This window comes from Hylobates moloch, unplaced genomic scaffold (assembly GCF_009828535.3).
Source record: "Hylobates moloch isolate HMO894 unplaced genomic scaffold, HMol_V3 SCAFFOLD_3, whole genome shotgun sequence".
Lineage (NCBI taxonomy): Eukaryota > Metazoa > Chordata > Mammalia > Primates > Hylobatidae > Hylobates > Hylobates moloch.
This window is the reverse complement of record NW_026652278.1, coordinates 162,100,304-162,110,759: the sequence shown is the minus strand read 5'-3', so window position 1 is coordinate 162,110,759 and position 10,456 is coordinate 162,100,304. Positions and strand designations below refer to the sequence as shown.

The 10,456-nt window shown below is 43.6% G+C and overlaps 1 pseudogene; it reads left to right on the top strand.

Annotated features, from left to right (window-relative positions):
* Positions 1-412: 412 nt before the first annotated feature.
* LOC116466028 (large ribosomal subunit protein uL18-like) lies at positions 413-1,335 on the top strand (annotated as a pseudogene).
* The last annotated feature ends 9,121 nt before the right edge of the window (positions 1,336-10,456 follow it).

The following is a 10,456-nucleotide window of genomic DNA, read 5'->3' as shown; positions in this document are numbered from 1 at the left end:
GTATCCTTGTATAAACAGACATAGTAGTTGTAGCTCCAAGATAATTAAAGAACTCATCTATGACCTCTACTGGTCATGTTACCAAAATACAACAGCTACCATTCTTTCAGACGTGTTTTCATTTATTAAAAAAATATTTTTCAGCACCTACTATGTGCCAAGCATTGTTTAAAGGATTGCAGTAAACAAAACACACAAGACCCTTTCCCTCTTAAAATTCAGCAAGGGAGACATTTAAACTATAAACATTATAAGTAAGTTCATTGTAGAGTATTTTAGAAGGCAATAGGTGCTTTCAAAAAGAGAAAAAAGTAGATCAAGGTAAAGGGAATCAAAAGTACAGAAGAGGGCCCTTTCCCCCCACTAGGGCCAGGCCTGCAGGTCCCTGTCGAGCCACGGATGTGGGTCTCTGTTCTGCAGGATGGGGTTTGTTAAAGTTGTTAAGAATAAGGCCTACTTTAAGAGATACCAAGTGAAATTTAGAAGATGACGAGAGGATAAAACTGATTACTATGCTCAGAACTGCTTGGTGATACAGTATAAAAATAAATACAACACGCCCAAATACAGGATGATAGAGATATCATTTGTCAGATTGCTTATGCCCGTATAGAGGGGGCTATGATAGTCTGCACAGCATATGCACACGAACTGCCAGAATATGGTGTGAAGGTTGGCCTGACAAATTATGCTGCAGCATATTGTACTGGCCTGCTGCTGGCCCACAGGCTTCTCAATAGATTAGGCATGGACAAGATCTATGAAGGCCAAGTGGAGGTGACTGGTGATGAATACAATGTGGAAAGCATTGATGGTCAGCCAGGCGCCTTTACCTGCTATTTGGTTGCAGGCCTTGACAGAACTACCACTGGCAATAAAGTGTTTGGTGCCCTGAAGGGAGCTGTGGATGGAGGTTTGTCTAACCTTCACAGTACCAAACGATTCCTTGGTTTGTCTATCCCTCACAGTACCAAACGATTCCTTGGTTATGATTCTGAAAGCAAGGAATTTAATGCAGAAGTACACCAGAAGCACATCATGGGACAGAAGGTTGCAGATGACATGCGCTACTTAATGGAAGAAGATGAAGATGCTTACAAAAAACAGTTCTCTCAATATATAAAGAAGAGCATAAATCCAGACACAATGGAGGAGATGTATGAGAAAGCTCATGCTGCTATACCAGAGAATCCAGTCTACGAAAAGAGGCCCAAGAAAGAAATTAAAAAGAAGAGGTGGAACCGTCCCAAAATATCCCTTGCTCAGAAGAAAGATTGGGTAGCTCAAAAGAAGGCAAGCTCCCTCAGAGCTCAGGAGCGGGCTGCCGAGAGCTAAACCAAACAATTTTCTATGAGGATTTTTCAGATAAAGACAATAAACTTATGAACAGAAAAAAAAAAAGACAGAAAAGGTAGAGCTGGAGAAGTAGGCTGCAGAATTAAATTAGGTGCTCAGGATAAGTGTCAGTGAGAGAGTGGAATTCAGCAAAGCCTTGAAGGAGGTGAGAGCCTCAGCCACTACTAACACTAGTAGGTTCTCAAATTAGTTAAATTAGACATTGTATTAGTCTGTTCTCAAATCACTACAAGGAACTACCTAGGACTGGGAAATTTATTAAGAAAAGAGGTTTGATTGAGTCGCAGTTCCGCAGGCTATACAGGAAGTATGATTGGGAGGCCTCAGGAAACTTACAATCATGGCAGAAGGTGAAGGGGAAGCAGGCATGTCTTATATGGCCAGAGAAGAAGAAAGAGAGTGAAGGGGGAACTGCTACACACTTTTAAACAAACAGATCTCATGAGAACTCACTATCAGGAGAACAGCATAGGGAAAGTCCACCCCCACCTGGTGATCCAATCACTTCCCACCTGGCCCCTCCTGCAACACTGAGAATTACAATTTGACATGAGATTTGGGTGGGGATACAGAGCCAAACCATATTAGACATCATTCTGGAAGTAGTGTCCATTTTCACAGAGAGTTTCTAAGATGGTTTTGGAGTCAACCAGACTTGTTCAAACTCCGTACTGGTCAGCTTTTGGTGCAGCAACAAACAACACCAAATTCTCAATGGCTTTAAAAACTATTTATTTCTTGCTCACGTTTCATGAGGGCTGCAGGTTGACTGTGGTTCAGCTGTGACTCTGATGGGCTCAGCTTTGCTGGATTCGGCTCAGCCACAATTATCATCTCCTTCCAGGAGCCAGCACTGAAGGAAGAGCAACTCTCTAAGGTGTGCTGTTCTCACGGGGGAGGTCAAGACTGAAGTAGGTCTCACCAAACCACACTACTGAAAGCTTCTGCTCAGGCAGCAAATATCAAGTCCACACACATTTAATTAACCAAAGAAAGTGGCCAAGTCCAAGATCAATGCAGGGAGGGCAATGTATTCTGCCTGCACAGAAGTATGGAAAAGGCAAGAAAGGAATGAATAATTGTGAATAAATAATACAATATGACCTTATTGAGCTCCTCATTATCTTTTATTTTTCAGGATCTATGCCAATTGCCACCACCAAATTATTCATCCAGCCAAGCTGAGCCCATCAGAGTTACAGCTGACCCACAGTCAACCTGCAGTTCTCATGAAACATGAGCAAGAAGTAAATATTTGTTTTTTAAGCCACCACCAAATTATTCATGTGGCAATCCACACTGACTACTGAGACAACTGGAATGAACAGGTCCTTATAGAAACACAGACATAAAAGTACTTGCAGGTCCAAAGTATGTTGCAGGTCTCTGAATTTTACTTCGTTCATCTGTGGAACAAGAATAAGATCACCCTACTGCAGTGGCTCACACCTGTAGTCCCAGCTACTTGTGGGGCTGAGGTGGTGGGAGGATTGCTTGAGCCCAGGAGTTCAAGGCTGCAGTGAGCTCTGATCATACCACAGCACTCCAGCCTGGATGACAGAGCAAGACCTCCTCTCTGAAGAAAAAGAAGGAATGAAGGAAGGGAAGAAGGAAGGGAAGAAGGAAGGAAGGAAGGAGGGAGGGAGGGAGGGAGGGAGACTAGTTATGAAGAAAAAATGAGATCATGAGGTCATGTTTGTAAATGCATTTAACACAGTAACTGGCTTATAATAAAGGATCGGTAAACGCTAGTATTCTTTTTTTGTCTTTTTCCAAAGGTGGCATCACTCTAGCCCAATTCCTTTGGAGGCTTAGGGGGCAACTGGGGCATGCTGGAAAATTGAGGAGTCTGGAATTCAAGTACTATGGATTCAATTCTGTTTCTAAATCTGCATATATTCCTAATCTATAAAATGAGGCATCTGTCTAAATGATCTCTAAGTTTCCTTCCAGTGCTAAAGATACTCAATTTGGGATAAAAAATGCCAGTAGAGTCTTGTTTTTTCTCCAGAGGTGCTGTTTAGTTTTAACACCAGGTGGCGCTAGATAACAACTAAATGTAAAAAGACAAAGGCCGTGTGTGTGTGTGTGTGTGTGTGTGTGGTGTGTGTGTGGTGTGTGTGATGATGTGATTGTGGGTGTGTGGTGTGTGTGATGATGTGAGTGTGTGTGTGTGTGTATGGGTGTGTGTGTGATGATGTCATGAAATACGGGAGAGTTCTAGGCTATTTCTATTTTCTTCTTACGTGTATATTCCTATAAAGCGGAACTCTTGCAGCTGATGGTTCCTCCGAAATCATCACTCTGAGGAAATGGCTTCCAAAAACAAACCAAGCACTCTAGTCCTAGAGGCCGTCACACGAAGGCAGAGGGCCCCAGGAGCCTGGGGATGGCTCCAGACGCTTTCTAGGTTTGACTTTGAAATTTGGTTTCAAACTTTTACAATTAATTTATTTTTATTATTTTTAAGAGACAGGGTCCCACTCTGTTGTCCAGGCTGGAGTGCAGTGATGCAATCATAGCTCCCTGCAGCCTGCAACTCCTGGGCTTAAGCGATCCTCCCACCTCAGCCTCCTCAGTCACCCGGACCACAGGCGCGCCACTGCGCCTGGCACTGGAGTTTGAAATTTGGAAACTTCCTTCCTTTTGAGCAGAGGTATGAGATCATCGGAGCTGTGCTGTAGGACGATCTATCTAGCAGCCACAAGATGGGCGCAAGGAGTGACTGGCAGCGGGGAGCATCTTTTGGGAGGCTCTTATGGCAGACCCGCGCACAGGCGTCTGAGCTGTGCGTTGGGAGTGAGCACGGAAATGAGGAAGCAGTTGTCGGGACAGAATCCCTCCCACTTGGCAAATGTTTAAATAAAGAGGCTTTGAGCAGGATAAGTCATCGTAAGAGATGACACTCAGATAACTAGGAAAACGTTAGGGCCTCTGACTGGAAGTGGGCAGATGACTTTGGGGCGGCAGCATTGCTGCTGTCCCTGCCCGGCTCATCTACACTGCGGGAGAGGAGACCGCACAGCCCCTGCCCTCCCAGGTACTCAAAACACCCCAAGGCACACATGCTGGTCTTACCAGGGCCTCCTAGATACTTGCCAGTGGGGCGCTTCAATATGACAATCAGCCTTTTTTTCAAAATATGTTTTCTTTCGCATGATTTTATTGGTGGTGCTTTAAAACCCTATGGCATTTCTCCAGCTCCTCCTAGTGTATTCATGCAGCCACACAGCACAGTGGAAGGAGCAATGGATTTGGAGGCAGATAGGCCTGGTTTAAATTCTGAAACCTCACTTCTCCTGTATAAAACGGACCAGAAGAGATCATGTTTGTTTTAGGCTTCTAAGGTTCTTAATTAAGTAACTTGGGCAAGCTATTTAGTTGCTCTGAGCCTCAATCCTATTCAGAACAAAGGTGAAATACCTGTAATACCAATGTCACAGATTTGCCATGAGAAATAAAGGTCGTTTGGAGACAGAGTAAGTAATCGGTAAATGCCAATTCTCTTTCCCTTTAAAGAAAAGCCTATTTGGAAGCCCTTGTGTGAGTCTGTCAGACAAATTCAGCATCAGCACAGAGACTGATATAATGGCCATGGTTATCTGTGTCCAATTTTTGCAACAAATGCTGAGCTGTCATGATACAAAACGCTCAAAAATTTAATCTACTAAGCTGGCGTACAGTTTGGGACTTAGGATATTCACTGGTCCGCAAGAAATAAAAAGGAAACAGGGGTTACACAATGTATCTCTGTTCTAGTTACTCAATCTTTACCCAACTGAAACCTCGCTTCACAACAGATTAGCCACAGCCCCTAAGGGCAATAAAATCCTGAATTGCAAACCCTGTTTTGCCACCTCACAGAACCTTCATAAATCTCAGCTGCAGTGAATGCATCTCCTATTTAATTTATGAAATGGCTATTTTGAGAGACTATTCACACTAGTCATCTTTATTAGTCCTTCTGCCAACTCTCCAAATTGGGGGAAGAAGAAATTAATATGCAATTTAATGTTTTTATCGTGCATATAAATTTGCTGTTTTCAAGGGATACAGGGCAATATATGGGATGTGAGCCTGGTAGATAATTTCCAGAGTTGGGTCACTGCTGTTTCCCTCTTATTCTGGAGACAGACAAAAACTACTGGTTACCAAAATACCAGTGAACAAGTGTCCTATAGCAAGCAAGCGCATAGTGCCCACCAAGGAGTGCACAATGTCAACTATTCACATCCTAGGGAGGAGAAAACTAAGAGAGAGTGCTTGAAGCGATGATGTTGTCCCTTTACAAGAGTCAGAGATGAGAATGCCAGCACCAGCCACAGAAGCACACACACTTTTCAACAGTGGAAAAATGGGGAAAGCTGTGCACCCAGCCACAGCTGCTGTGAACACAGCTGACAAGAAGCACCCTTCTAGTTCTGCTCTTGTAGATGAGAACACCCACCCCTTTCTTCATTTAACCCAAGCCATCCCCCATTCAAACGACATGATCAAGGGGGCATGAGGGCTCTGGGTTGGAGCTGTGCTTGGCAGCGTAACCTTTCCTTTCCAACTCCTTGCTTAAGGATCCCCTGTACATCACCATGTGACCTCACCAAGACTCACCCCATCAGGGTGAAGAAGACAGCAGGGACCACTGCGGGAAGCTGATAGTTTGCTACTTGGGTATATGCTCACGGAGTGCGAGATGCAACTTGTTTCCTAAGGTTCAGGGCTATGAGACTCCAGAATGCATTACAGAAAACATTACTTAGAATTATCCTCTGTTGATTTTAAAGGAACTGGTGGGGAGATGACTTTCTGGGCTGATTGTGTTACATTTAAACAGGCACAGATGTCAGGGAAGAAGGCCCAGGCTGCTCCAGTGGAGCGTCACGGGATGGCAATACAGAGGAGTGGCCAAAGTGTTCTGGGGTCTGACCCTCAGCCATGCAGGTCCCAAGAGAGGATTTTGTCGGTGTTGCTGGGTGATTAGGTTGAAACTGACCCATGCTAACCAAACTCTCAAACAAAACCCACATTTATTTATTTGTAACAGGTACACAATAAGCCTTTCCAAGGATCTCCAAACTTGTTTCCTCGATCTGGGACACATTCTGCCCATTATCAAGGTACCTGGGAGACCAAATTCATAATCAGACTGTTGCTTGTGAACAAAGATTCAATGCAAAAGCATTGCATAACCTTAAGGGGTGCAGCATCCAGATACTGGAGAAATCTTCTGAATGAAATGTACTTTCTAGATTATCTGAACACAAGTAGCTACCAAGAAACATGTCTCTCTCATCTGGAAAGTGTTAGGTAATCACAACAAATTCTCACTGCCTGGCCTCCCCTTACCTCAATATGTGCAGATTATCTAGCTGCCACACCTCCACTCACACGATTCCCCTTTTTCTTCAGATGGATCACAGTTCCTGCTGCTTTGTAATCTATTCAGTCATTTTCCTGAACCTTTACCTGGCTCATCTTAACTATCCCCAATATTTGTTGCTGTTCATTACTAGCTCTCAGAGAGGGTTACTGATGGTTGCTGTTGTCAATGACTCGTCGGTTCTTATTAGCTCCTCTGACGGAATGGTTTTTGAGTTCTGGGGGCACTTTAATGCATGCATGACAAGCTCCTACAGCCCTCCTGGAGGCTGGAAGATGCCTCCTGTAGCCTTGTTCAGCACCAATTGTTCTGTTCATCTGTGGGATGAGCTTGTAATGTGTTTTATTTATTTTGTCTCCACACGTTCTCACCTTCCTAGAGGAAGAGGAGAATAAATTGCCCCGCCTATCCTCACAAGAAAGTAATTTTTTCACCTTAGGTGGGCCATCTGCTTCTCCTAACAACTCTGCTTTGCCTTGAATTGAATACATCTTGTCCCAGGCATTTTGCCAGCTGTAGGCTCCAGGAAATGGAGCAACTAAAAGTGGTTTCCTTATGATGTCAAGGTCTTATTATTTTCTTTCTTTCTTTTTTTTTTGGAAATGCAACTTATGAGATCAACCCAAATGAAATTGTGCATCAGTGTCCATAGGGGTGGTTCACAGAGTGGCAGGAGTCTCTGAGCAACAATCTAAGCTGTATATGAATTTCTTAAGAATTAATCCCATTGCACATGTCGGTAGATGTGACAGGGGCCTGACAGATGGGGGAAATTGAGTATTTCCTTTAGAACTCCAAAGAGACTCCTAAGCTAGAGATTCTCAACCTGGAGTGCAGATCCAAGTCACCTGCAAGGTTTTCAGTCTTCATGCCTTGGTCCCATTCAGCTGGCTGCTTCTGGTGCCCAGCTGTGTGGAGAACAACTCTCCTAAGCCACTGGGAATCAAAGCTCCCAAGTTATTGGGGAAAAAAATTACCCAAGGCAAAGAGACAGAATGTGCAGTCTTAATTCAGAAGATGGTGAGCAGTGGGAGGCAACAGTAAACTGAGGGTGTTTTCTGATGTGATCATCCACAGACTCGGGATTATAGTAGGGAGTAAGTCACGAAGAGCATGAGGCAGCCTTGGGCTGGTGACCATTGGCCACTCAGGCCAACAGAGGGGATTTTCTCCTGCTTCAGCTCAGAGACAGAGTATTAGCAAGGGCAGCATCACCTGAGCGATGTTAAGAGGCAAAGCAAAACAGTAGCTCCTTCCAGGAATCAAGGCATCAACATGGGAGCCATTTTATGGAGATGAGAAACAGAAGACGAAATGGTAGGATCATGAGTTAGAAGAAAACAGCATTCATGGCCTTGTTCTAACATAAATGTGAGAGAAGGCCTTGAGATTTGCAGAACTACTCAGAAGAGATGGGGCCATGGCTGATATTCAGCCAATACACACAGGCATGATGTTACTGCAGGTTGAAATCGGAAATTCTGCCCTAATGGTTGGTAAGTAGCTTAAGTTAGACCACATGCCACCAAATGACATCATGCAGTGGCCACTGCATGGGTGGTTTTGGGACTTGGGACTGGTGCACCTGGACGGGGCAGCATGATATAAGAAGACCAAGGTGGAAGCTGAGACAGACGCAATGCCTACTTGCTGCTCAGGAGGGGTCCAGGGTTGGCAGGAGTAGCAGAACAAGCTGGGCTGGTGACAGGGTTGTAGATGGGGCAGAAGCAAAAGTACTCTGGGTACAGATGACGTGAGAAACATTAGCATTCTAAACACGATGGGAACCCCACCCAATCACTCTCCTGCTGAGGCACATGCCTGGGACCACACCTAATAACCATCGACAGAAGGAGAAGCCATTGGAAGCATTTAGTACAGTTTCCTCCATAAAACTGTAGCTTAGAGACAAGCAGCATTTAGTTTAGTGAGAGCTCACCAAACATAAGACCATACCAGTAATTTCCAAAAATCAATAATGATTTAGAAATTATTAGAACGATTTGATGAAAATGTTGCCTTGTAAGCTAACAGTTTTGTGATACATAGTTTAGTTTAAAGAATAGAAAGGAATATTTTTAATTTTTATTTATATACTGATTTATAGAAATACATTTATTTATAAAACATATGCCACCATACAGGTTGCTAAATATGTTGCAATTTATCCTCAGATTGAGCAATGTGGAACTAGGGGGATGGTGATTCAGCTGATGTGGTTTGAGATGGTTGCACCCCTGACCCCTATTCTGGGTTGGTCCAACCTGGGAAAAGATAGGTTTCACTTGATTTATAAATAAAACATTATTTACTGTTTGCTGCTGAGGATTGGGCCCACCAAACCTAGTTAGTAGTTCCAAGACATCACTGTTCTCATACTTCCTGAATCTTTGTAGCCACAAGGTACAAACTGTACAAAAGAAATTGCTAAGTTAGGCTTTTAGTGTCTTTGCCAGGACAGTGTTAGATCAGAAGTTCATTCATTTGATAAATAGTTATTGAGTACTTAAATGGTGCCTGGAACAGTTCTAGACACTGAGGATGCATAAGACAATAAAACGGGAAATCTCTACTCTCATGCAGCCAACGAGCAATTGCAGGTGGTGGGCATTATTCAAAGGCTAATAATGATAGATGGAGCTAAGGAGGAAGTTGGATTCCCATCTCAGCACTGTCTCACTGCACACTTTGCCCTCCTTGGGTTAGAGTCACTAGAGTAACATGATTAACAGCACAGAACCATGGAACTAGTCTACTCTGAGACAGTCAGACAACTATATTGGTGGGTGCCAGGAAAGGGCCTCTGCCCCCAATGTGCTGCTCCTTTGTCATGACCTAGTACCTAAAATTCTGTCACTGAAGAAGCATTTTCTGTTATAACAAGTGTTCCTTAGAATCCAGTCTCTTGAGATATATAGTTTTTTTTTTAAAGTTCAGTAATCAAACAAATTTAGCAAACCCTTCAGCTCTTAGAGATTCACAATGAATTAGCATACTAAATATAATCTGTATGGATCTCTATCAGTTTAGGATGAAAAATTTGGGCATCTCTCTATATTTTTTCAATTGCTTGCTTAAGCCTCCATTCCTCCATGTAGTAGGTAATTTGGTTTCTCTTTCTTAAGGAACCTTCATTCTCTCTGTTGTACAGAAATCTGGGAATTAACTTAGTCCAAAGGTAGTAGTCTTGTTTCAGTGGTCCACGTGACCAGTCCATTAACAGGTTCTCGTTTTAAACATAACTTCTATACAATGTCACTGTTGAAAACTGGTTCCATCAGGCTTCAGTGAGTCCTTGTCTTGCTGTAGGAATGGCCTTGCTGCTGTGGAACACTGCGCAGGCAGGAGGGTAGCACTGTGCATATGGACTCCCAAGACAACAGCTTATTGGATTTACACTCACACAATCAGCCACTGTTCCCTAAACAGGACAGCTTTGCCAAAGTGGCTGGGTATAATTGGGCTTGTAACCACAGCTACACAAGGATCTAGAACAAGCTGTCCCCACAAACCTCTAGGCTCTGGTGTTGAACCTGTCACTGAGCCAGACTCTCTCTTCTTGGGAGACCTTAGTCAGGGCTACCTTAGCCCTTCAGAAAGTTTTACATAGCTTGAATCTCAAATGGGATGGAGATCCCTTCCCCAGGTCTTCATCCCTTTCCTCCTGGAGGATCTTTGGCACTCAGTAAGTTTATTTTGCCATGTCAGGGGGATACTGAAAAG